The sequence below is a fragment of the Acyrthosiphon pisum genome, chromosome A1, assembly GCF_005508785.2.
Source record: "Acyrthosiphon pisum isolate AL4f chromosome A1, pea_aphid_22Mar2018_4r6ur, whole genome shotgun sequence".
Lineage (NCBI taxonomy): Eukaryota > Metazoa > Arthropoda > Insecta > Hemiptera > Aphididae > Acyrthosiphon > Acyrthosiphon pisum.
This window is the reverse complement of record NC_042494.1, coordinates 10,615,414-10,626,955: the sequence shown is the minus strand read 5'-3', so window position 1 is coordinate 10,626,955 and position 11,542 is coordinate 10,615,414. Positions and strand designations below refer to the sequence as shown.

Sequence of the window (11,542 nt, the reverse complement as noted above, 5' to 3'; positions counted from 1 at the left end):
AATATATGAAAATGTCTCTAAACAGTTCAAAATAAATCAAAATATTTTGAAAATGTTATCGTGTATAGAAAATGGAAATATAAACAACCATTGAAAATTTCATGTATCTAAGGTCATTTGTTTTTAAGTTACACCAAAAACCAAAATCGATTTTCTCGAAAACAGATTTTGACCTCCCCAATGCACCAATTAACGATATTCACTTTCTGATCGAACAAGATACTGAAGTTGAAATGCGTAGAATTATTTCGACTACTTATCGTGTACACAGACACAAAAAAAAAATAAATAAAAAAAAAAATTAAAAAAAAATAAATTAAAAAAATTAAAAAAAAAACACACATCATTGTAAAATCAATACATTCATCGTTCCACTCAGAATCTAAATAATGTACAATCCTAATTTTTTTAATCCCATTGTAAACACATTAAAGTATAGATATAAAAAATTCCAGGTGCATATATTATAGTGATATAAAATATAGGTACTTATATCAAATAAAAGATAACAATAATATTATATCGTATTTAAGAAAACATAATCAAATACTATTTATTTTTATTTACATTATGTTCACATGTGAAATTATGTAATGAATAATGTACCTATCATACGAAAACGGGATTGAAAATTAAACATGAATTAATCGTAAAAATTCAATAGTGTATTGTCACTTTTCACTGTGAGTATTAAATATTAATACAGTCGATTATATTCTGTCATATTAAGAATACGTCTAAGCTAACTAAATCTATTTCAACGAATACAGTTATCCTTATAATTTGTCGAATACATTTAGGAGCATGTAGGACAGTTTATTTTTAGGAAGGTTTAATTAAAAACTAAGATAACTTCGTGAGAATGGCTAAACTATAAATTTAATAGTGTAGACGTTTAATAGATCATAATTATTGTTTAGTAAAAAATAAACTTAAAATAAAACTTATAGGTACAAGAATAAAGACTACTGGTAAATTTAATTAGAATTTTAGTTTAAGTTAAAATTATTTTATTAGAAAGTAATTTAGTCCGACTTTCAAAATACCACCGACGTTTAAGCATTGTTTTCGTGTGACGTAGTTTACTTCCACGTTAATTTATACAATATGTCAGATTATGTTCATCAATTTTAATTCTAATGTTCTCCTACAAGTTTTTATTAAATTAAATTTACATTATATTACATTTTTAATGTATATTACGTAGTTTACTGAATGCTCAAGTTTATTTTTTTTCAAATTCTTAAAGTATAATTAAAATTCGTGCTTACGGTGCTTACACTTTTAATATTAATTTTAGAGAACCTATGAGGATTTTTTAATGGGTTCTCAGAAATTAGAACAAAAAAAAATCTCTACAACTTTCCTCTTCGAGTTTTCACTCAATTATTATGTGTTATGTTTAAATATAGGTACCTATTTATATTGATATAGACATATAGTATCATTTTAATTTACTAGAGAGTTCTTTTTGTACAGTCTAACGATCAAAACGACTTTCAACAAGTTCTCTATCACCTTGGATTTAGATGCAAAATAAACACACGTCACTCTCGTAAAGGGTGAGATCACGACACCCTAGGTTTACGAGAGGGGCTAATCAATGCTAAGACGTTCCGATGTATTTTCATACTCGATCCGTGGCTCGCCGGTGCGTCAAATGTGGGCATCAATAAATGGAGGTTAACATCACATATTAAAATCTTATGATTATCAAAATCAAACAAAAACATTTGCGTAAAAATGATTTTTTAAATTGTGTTTCAGATTTCTTTTGCAGTGTCTGTCAGATTTGGATAACAGCTTGAAAAAACTAAATTCTAGACTTTTTGTTATCAAGGGACAGCCAGCTGAGGCATTGCCTAAACTTTTCAGAGTAAGTTTTCATCAGATCAACTTCCAAATTTTAAATTAGCTCAAACCTCGTCTTTAACTCTATTGTTGCGTTATGTAATTTAATAATAAACGATTTGTGATATATGCAGGTAAAAATATTAAATAACATATAAGTTATAACGATCATGATTATTTTATGCATACGTACTTAATAGCGCAAAGTGTATTGTCTTATTGACATACAAACTAAATTATTGAGTTACATAACCAGTGGCGTAGCTAGGGGATGGGCTGAGGGGGCTGCAGCCCCCTCCCTCGAAATGTTAAGAAAATTTAAAAATTATTTTAATGGTCTATAATAGTCCCTCAAAAAGTCTTAAATTATATTTAAAATACTTAAAAATGTACTATAAGTATTAAAAATGTTGAGCCATCTATCTGTGCTGGTACGTATTTAATGTGTAAAAGTGTAAAAGTTGATCAGCCCCACCAGAAAAAAAATCATGGCTACGCCACTGTACATGACACTATGATTTATGTAATAGTATTTGTTTCTAGCAATGGGGTACGACAAACTTCACGTTTGAAGAAGATCCTGAACCGTTTGGTCGAGTGAGAGATCAAAATATAAAAGTCATGTGTAGTGAAATGGGAATATCTGTCATAACTCGTTGTTCACACACCCTGTATCAATTAGACAAGTAAATATAGAACTCTTTAAAATAGTTAAATTTTTTTTTTATAGTGAAAATTGTAAATTGTAAATTTATATTAGGCATGTAGTCGAAAATTATCTAACTTTGACTTATTGTTTTTTGTTCCAGAATAATAAACGTGAATGGTGGAAAAGCTCCATTGACGTATCACTTATTTCAAAAATTATTAGAGTGTATTGATCCACCAGAAAGAGCTGTACCTAGCATAGACAAAGAATTTCTTGGTAATGCCTTTACACCAATTAAATATGACCACGATGAAATATTTGGTGTCCCAACACTCGAAGAACTCGGTAAATAGTAAATATATAATATGTTACTTATAGATATTTTAAATTAATTTTATTGTATAGGTAGGTACATTTTATATTATAATATATTTTTAGGTACAAAGGTTCTATAAATAGGAAAAGAGTGTTAAAAAATTACAATAGAAACTGTAGAAAATGCATTAATTTTTTTATTTTAATCACCAACTTTTATTTATTACAAGTTTTTACGTATAAAAACGATTTTCATGGTATTCATATAATCATATACGATTTTAAGTATAGTTCTAACTACGTAGAAAGAGTATGTTTTTTACCCACTAATATTTTTGAGTTTTCAAAATATAGTAATATTACATAATAATTTGAAAACAGCAAAATATATTATAATTATTAAAATATATATTAATTATGTAACAATATCGACAGATCCGAGTTGTCAAATTTCCTAAATATGTACTCGAAAATAGTTCAATGTTATGTACACGTTTTTAATGTTGGTATTTATATTTTACAGGATTTAAAGAGATAAACAACATAACACGACACGTATGGGTGGGGGGTGAAACGGAAGCATTGATAAGGTTGCAATGTCATTTGGAACGGAAAGCATTCATCGCATCTTTTGGAAAACCAAAAATGACCCCACAATCTTTAGTAGCTAGTCCCACTGGTCTCGCGCCGTATTTGAAATTTGGATGCTTATCCACTAGATTGTTTTTTTCAGAGTTAAATGAACTTTATAAGAAGGTATGCATATATTATTATATTGTGATGTAATATAATCTAGTTTTATTTAGTTTTCCTCATAATTTAAACTTTTATATATTTTTTTAGTAAAAACCTACTGATGTGGGGCAAATGTATATTCATTTTGAAATATAAACTAAAATAATATATTAAGCCTTTAAAAACTCAATATAAAAATTAGAAACAATTAAGTATTGTTGTATGTCTCATAAGTCATAACTCATAACCTATACACTGCAGTGGCATATTTACGAGTTTCAGATAGGGCAATATATATTTGCCCCCCCCCCCCTCAACAGTAAATATATTTACTAATATACTGTATATCATATATATATATATACTAATCTAAAATTGTAATGTTACATTCAACAAGGAAGGTATAATTAGACATTTAAACAACATTTTTGTACCAGTTGAGAGTGAAAAAATATTATGAATAAAATAATAAATCTTTCAAAATACCTACCTGTGTGACGACAAACGAATAATTTGTTAAATAAAAATAAAAATTTGTTGCCCCTCTAAATCTTTAAAAATTTGCCGCTCTGGGCAACGGGACCCATATAGCCTCTACCTAAATACGCCCTTGCCTATACAAAAATATAGGTAAATAGGTAACATAGGTGCATTCATTTATGCCACTGTTCTACCCCCTCAAAAAAAAAAAATAAGGTGGACAAATAGGTACTGCTCCGCTGTACAGTCATTGTAACGGGTGTGTTATATTCAAATTTAAAAATGATAGATAATAATACAATGTCTTAAAAATTTTAAATTCAAACGCTCATAGAAAATTAATTTCACTTTGCGGTAAACTTTTTTTTTGTTTAAGGTATAAAAATTGCGGGGAGCCTTCTATCAAAATTTCTAATCTTAGCTATGTAAGGAAAAACTTTTATGAATTTCTAACTGGAAAATAGTTGAATATTTTTAAATTTTTATGCATTTTGTCAAAATTTGAACTTTTTAAATGCATATAAAAATAATTATGCCTATGCATCTTTAATATTTTTGAACTTACATTAAAGAAACTTATATAAGGAGCCTTGTATTAAATGTTAAAGGTTTTTTACAAAGTGAACAAGTTTTTATCGAGAAAAATTAAAAAATTTGAAAATATGATAATATATCTCAAGGCTATAACTGGCCAAAAAGAATAAAACTATTTCAAAAATGTTACCATTTATAGGAGGTGATACTATAAATATTTAATGAACATTTCAAGGGCGTACGTGTACCTACGGTAATTAATTTTTAAGTTACGCCAAAAAAATAAAATCAAAAATAGGTTTTACGTTTTTGTTTTCCTCGACGCTTTTTAAAACTATTTGGAATTTTCAATGTTGCCTTCTAAAAGTACCAACTAGATTCACTTTTCTATCAGAAAAGTTGCTGGTCTCGAAGCAATTTTACTATCCAAAATGCTGATGACAGACGGAAAAAAAACACATCAATGTATGTTTATTAAACATCATTCAAAAACATTTTTGGGAATTAAAGTTTAAAAACTTTTCCTCCAAACCATGTCTTACAGCTTTTAAAATAATAGAAATTTTTAGCAGCAAAAATATTAATATCATTGTTATAATAAATTAAGTTTTGGTGTAATGTAATTTTCAATTTAGAGCAAATATATATATTAATATTATTTTTTAATAAATATATCCAAAAACTGCCGCTCTTAAAAATGTGCTGCCCCCTTTGCCCCTCCCCCTAAATGCATCCCTGTTAAAATGCGTCGTGCATTTAGCCGTTTACGTATAGGTATAAATGTAGATTTAATATGTAGCCTATTCTTTGCTTAATATGTATCATGTATGCTGGTCTTTAAATTTAATGTTAGCAATCAACAATTTGAACATTGAAGTAACATTATTTTGGAATATGTCGGTAGGTATATGACATCACTGTTTTGCTCGCGGTAAAATATCCTAAGTTCAAAAAATAACTTGTTATTCAGATCCTAAAATGTATATTATCTAACATGGATAATGGACAATCATAAAGTAGTTATAGCAGTAGCGGCATACCGTATACACGTTTATACTTCCACATTGACTATCATGATAATAATATTATTAAAATTTAAAATGATACCTGACTATATTTTATATACTATAAACATCGTTTACAATAAATTGTCCCAATTCATAACCACCCCGCAGTATTCACACTGTCGTAATAATTAATACCTACCTAGTCTATATAACCTGTTACGTAGATACGGAAATCCCAACCACCACTTTCGCTGCACGGACAACTGCTGTGGCGAGATTTCTTCTACTGTGCGTCCACCAACAATCCGAACTTTGATCGGATGGTCGGAAATCCGATTTGCGTGCAAATACCTTGGGACAAGAATCCCCGAGCTCTGTCCAAGTGGGCCAACGTAAATACTATTCAACCATATTTCTATATAGACGTGACCATGTGGTTCGTGGTAATCGACTTGCGCTATGATGCGGTAATTGAATTGATTTCAGGGACAAACCGGTTACCCATGGATCGATGCGATTATGATACAGCTGAGGCAAGAAGGCTGGATCCACTGCATAGCGAGGCACGCTGTCGCGTGCTTTCTCACTCGAGGTGACCTGTGGCTATCTTGGGAAGAAGGAATGAAGGTATTACGGAGGTTCATTCAATAAATTCTTTGACATTATTCTAGTTCTATCACGTTTTGTTTACGTTATATGATTATGAACAATACGAAAAAAATTGAAAATTCTTAGGTATTTGATGAGTTATTGTTGGACGCCGATTGGTCAGTAAACGCTGGATATTGGATGTGGTATTCGTGTTCGTCGTTTTATCAAGAGTTCATTCACTGCTATTGCCCTGTTAGGTTCGGTCGAAAAGTTGATCCGAACGGTGATTATATAAGGTAAAATACACACACCTATATATTATTTTTTCTGTACGTCTGAAAAAAATTACATTAGTTATATTAGGTAAATAATTTTATTACTATATTTTCCGAATTGTGTTTAATATATATTTAATGCAATTTTTGTTTATAGAAGATACATTCCAGCGTTGAATAATATGCCTAATCAATATATCCACGAGCCGTGGTTGGCCCCTGAGTCCATTCAGTTTTCTGCCAATTGTATCATTGGCATTGATTACCCATTGCCAATCGTCAATCATATCAATGCTTCTAAAATCAATCTCGAGCGAATGAAACTGGCATATCAGCAGCTGTCTAACTGTCAGCCACAATTAGAAAATGGTAAATTAATTCTGATCTCCTCACTGAGAAGATAAATGAAAACGCATTGCATCGTAAAGTATTAATAAGCCTAGTTATAATAGTTTATTAATAATATAAAATCAATTAATTAATGATATCCTAAAAATAACATTAGGTGTACCTACCTATTAATTGAACAAATGAACAATACTTGTATAAAAATTATTATTTAAGAATTGTATTGTAATATTAATATTGTAATACAATACTACACTATTCTTAAATATTTCTGACTTATTCTATGAAGTTCTCGAAATAGTAAATATATTTATTTTTGTAAAAAAGTTTTAAAATGCTACAATAAGTCAATAACCCATAGATTATTACCTTGACATTGCTGTGCGTTGAAACAATCATGACTATACTAGTTGGCTTAGGACTGTTTGATTATTTCGATTAATAGATTATTACGATGATTATATTTTATTTTCATCGATTATTTTACAGTTTTATAAAATGCGATTAATCGCCAAATAATTGAAATTCGATTAGTCAATTAATCGAATTTCCGATTAATCAAACAATAATAATATAATTAATAGTATATTATATTTATATACATCTACATGTCATCCTGCAAATATCGTTTAAAATGTCGTTGAAAATAAAGAATAAATTTACCCTTGATAAAAAAATCGATTAATCGGTCGTTAAAAATCGATTTTCAGTTTGATTATTAATTTTTGATTAATCGAAATAATCGATTAAAACATGAAATTAATAATCGAGAGGTTAAACAAATAATCGAACAGCCCTAAGTTAGCTGAATTGCATTTAATCATTATACATTATCGTTAACATATAGGTATGTTTAACCCTGAGATATGTTTTTACGCTAAATTTAAGGAGCCCGTGTTTTTATATTCATTGAATTATAGACATTTTTTTACACATCAATCTATATACCTATTATATAGTTTTCATCATAATATATAATAATAAATTATGTTAGATATTATATTATATTATAAGCACAGGGTGTGACGGTGATGTGTACTGAGTTGATAAAATGAATCGTGTTTTTGCTAGATTAAAAAAGGCCGCGGTCGTATTTATAGACGGTGCATAGGTACTTAATGCTGAAGCTGATTTTGATAATTTAAAAAATATAAAATTTGTTATATCTAAAAGCAATTCTTACCGTAGGTCTCAACCAACCTTAAAAACACGTAATACTTTTTCTTTTCTTACGCCAATCTCGTTTATGAATCTCATTTGATTCATAAGTATAGCTTAAGCAATACGTCTTATTCTTAAGCACCGACTATGAATATTGCCCTAAGTGACGTATAATCTTATATTATAAGTAGGTAATCGTGGACACGTGGCCATTGCGTTACGACTTACGGCGTATATTAAATCTAAATCCATTATAAGTTATAACCATACATGGCCAGTATTCGTTAGCCGACTGTATAGAAAACGAAGGTGGCCCCAAGTTATGTCATTTTTAGAAATTAATATAAAATACAATTGGTTTCATTATTTTGTCTCTAATACTTGGCTCATAAAGTTAGATTAAAATTCGTCAAAACCCACTGCCGTGGCCGCAATCTGCAGCCTGCAAGCTACAATACATTAAAATAATATATGATATAAGTTATAGCTATATATAAGTATTAAATATATAACAAATTCAACTACCTATATGTACCTAATATAAGTGTTATTGTATCATGTTATATAGTACTAATTTGCTTATTATATTAGTATTAAATCATGATAGGTACCTATATTTTAAATTTTAATATTAATTATCATGAAGTACTATTATAAATTAATGAATAGTTTCTTCAATCAACCTAATCAAGCCCTCTTATGTATCCCTCCATGGCTCCATCTATTCTGCTTATTGTAAAAATATTTTATACAGATAACAGATTGTACAAATTAAACAAATGAGAAATAAAAAATAAAATACCTATTAATTATTATCGACTGACTCCTATTATTACTATATCTACTATAGTCTATAGAGTATAGTCAGTATAGATAGATATTTGTAGGTTAGGTCATAATACCTATAGGTAGATGTATATTTGTATAATATATTGTACATTTTATTTCGACATTGGTTTATCCGCAGTATAATATACAGTACATTATACAGTATACTTATATAAATCACTAAATACTATGCCGAACCAAACATCGGATATAATACATTCAATGCAAAATTGTTTATATAGGTAATTATATAATAAAAAAAATATGATTATTAACTAGGTATGTATAAGGACATAGTTTAGGGAAGTAACACTTAATCAAAACATTTTGTTTAAGAGTACGTCGCACCCGCATATGTTGTCTCCGTCTTACACGCGTACGACATAGCAAATTTTACAATCGGCAGATCGCGTTTTGCCACGTTAATTTTAAAATTAGAGTGAATTGAGAGATGTACAAACAATTTACAATTTTAAAATAATCATAATTCACTTTAAAATTGAAATACATATAACAAAAAGCCAATGAGATTTCCTAGATAATATTCTTTCCTTTAAATTTAATAAGAGGTCAATTCCCTCTAATTTTAAAATTAATGGGGCTAAATGTGATCTGCCGAGTGTAAAATGTTGTATGTCGTACACGTGTAAGACGGAAACAACATATGCGGGTGTGACGTCATCTTAACGAAATAGTATTTAAAGAAAATACAAATAAGCTGCAAGAAATGAAGAAATTTTTTTCAGAAAACCTAACATTATTGAATTATAATTATATGTATTATTATTTATTTGTATTTATAAACTAAAATAGTATACCTAAGCTAAGGCTAACAAAATTATTATAATTTAAACTATATACATTATACATATATTATTAAGAGATAATATAGGAACATGTATTGCATACATATAAATAAAATATAATATAGTATACCTAATAATACTTTTTAATATTGTTATTAAATGTATTTAATTCTGATTGTAAGACGTCTATATTATAACTTACAAGGTATATTAGGTACTATTACATAATACCTACAGAGGAAACTGTGTATGGTTGTACTTTTTTTTTCATGTTATGATGTATTGTTGTTTCTGATATAATTTAAACTTTTTACATTTTATCGAACTAAAAAAGGTACGTACCGAACCTTTTCTTTCACTATATAGCAGTTAAATAAAAGCAGATCGAAATGAAAACTCTCATAATTGTATACGAGAAGAAATTGTAATTAAATAATTATTATACTTTTATAGTTTTAATTTGTTTAACTGTTTTATACTGAAAATAATAAATAATAAATTGTCAAAATATATTTTTCTGTACTATGTACAATATACCTATGATAATATAGAAATCATAAAGAACTTATAGTTATCATCATGGACTAATAAATATAACATAAAACATACTATTATACATTTCTAACAATCATTTGTATCAATTTCAGTAAAAATGTCATTAATCTAGTTAAAATACGTAATAATTTAATTTTTTAAATGTTGCACCTATAATTATATGATAAATATTAAATATATAATATGTCAAAACTACATTTTAATGTAGTAGACAGAATTAAGTAATATTAATTTTTACCAGCATATGGTTAGGTTAGTAAAATAGTAAAAAAAAAAAACAGAAATCACCTACAATTAGTGGCTCATCATCTATTTTTTTTTTTTATATACATTAATATAGTTTAATATTGTAATATAATGTAATAGGAATTCTGAGCGCTTGCTCTCTACATCGGCAATTCCAAGCAGGCAGTGTTGCCCAAGGGGGCGGTAAAGGTGGTTCAATTGAGGTATATTTAGGGTGAGGTGTCCTTAGATTAGGAAACATCACAACATTTTTTAGCATGTGAATATCATCTAGAAAACATGAATTAGAACACAAGCGACAGGCCACAGTCACATATAGGCACATAGCAGTATATAGCACAATTGTGCTTACATAATATACCTACTATAGTCGTTCTAATAGTAGTACTAGCTAGCTATAGTAGACTAATATGGCCTATAGGTATAGGCGTATAGTTAATAGCAATATGGGCTATACCATAAACCGTACAATCTCGCCAATCGTTGATGGGAAAATAGGAAATAATATTTAAAATGTAAAATAGCCAAGTGTCAAAGTTCCCGTACCTGAAACTTATGGCTGGCAACTGGCAAGTTAACTCTTTTTTGAAGCTCGTTAAGTCGATAAGTTAATACATAGAAAAGCGGATAAGCAGTGGGTGTCGCTCTGCTGTACAGTAGGTTTCAATTGGTAGACTGCAATGGATGGTGTTAAATTTGAATTCAATGATATAATATATCATTGTAGGTATACGAAAAACAATTCTGAGCGGAGACCGGATGACGCGACGGTTAGTCAGTCAAGGATATTGAATATTATTATTACTTATTTACTATATTTATTTTATTTTATTTGATGATTATACGCCCCGAAGAGCATTTAGTTAACAAAAATAAAGTAAAGTAGATAAATTACATAAGTAGAAAGTAATTAATACAATTATATATAAATAACAGATAAAAAGTAAGTGGTAGGACTAAGGTTGGTTTAATAGGTGTAACATTCTGTGGATAGGCTGGTTGTGATCATACGAGGTGAGATGAGTAGGGATAGAGAAAAGAGAATGATGTCTAGTAGAGTAGGAGGGAACGCGAAATGAAACAGTGGCTAGTAAGTTTGGGGAGTCGATGGTACCATTGAGTAGAGATGTGATGAACATGAGATCTGCGTGATTATGGCGA

General features: G+C 28.8%; 1 pseudogene; it reads left to right on the top strand.

Moving 5' to 3' along the window:
* Window positions 1-1,529: 1,529 nt before the first annotated feature.
* Window positions 1,530-6,937, top strand: LOC100573278 (annotated as a pseudogene).
* Window positions 6,938-11,542: the final 4,605 nt, after the last annotated feature.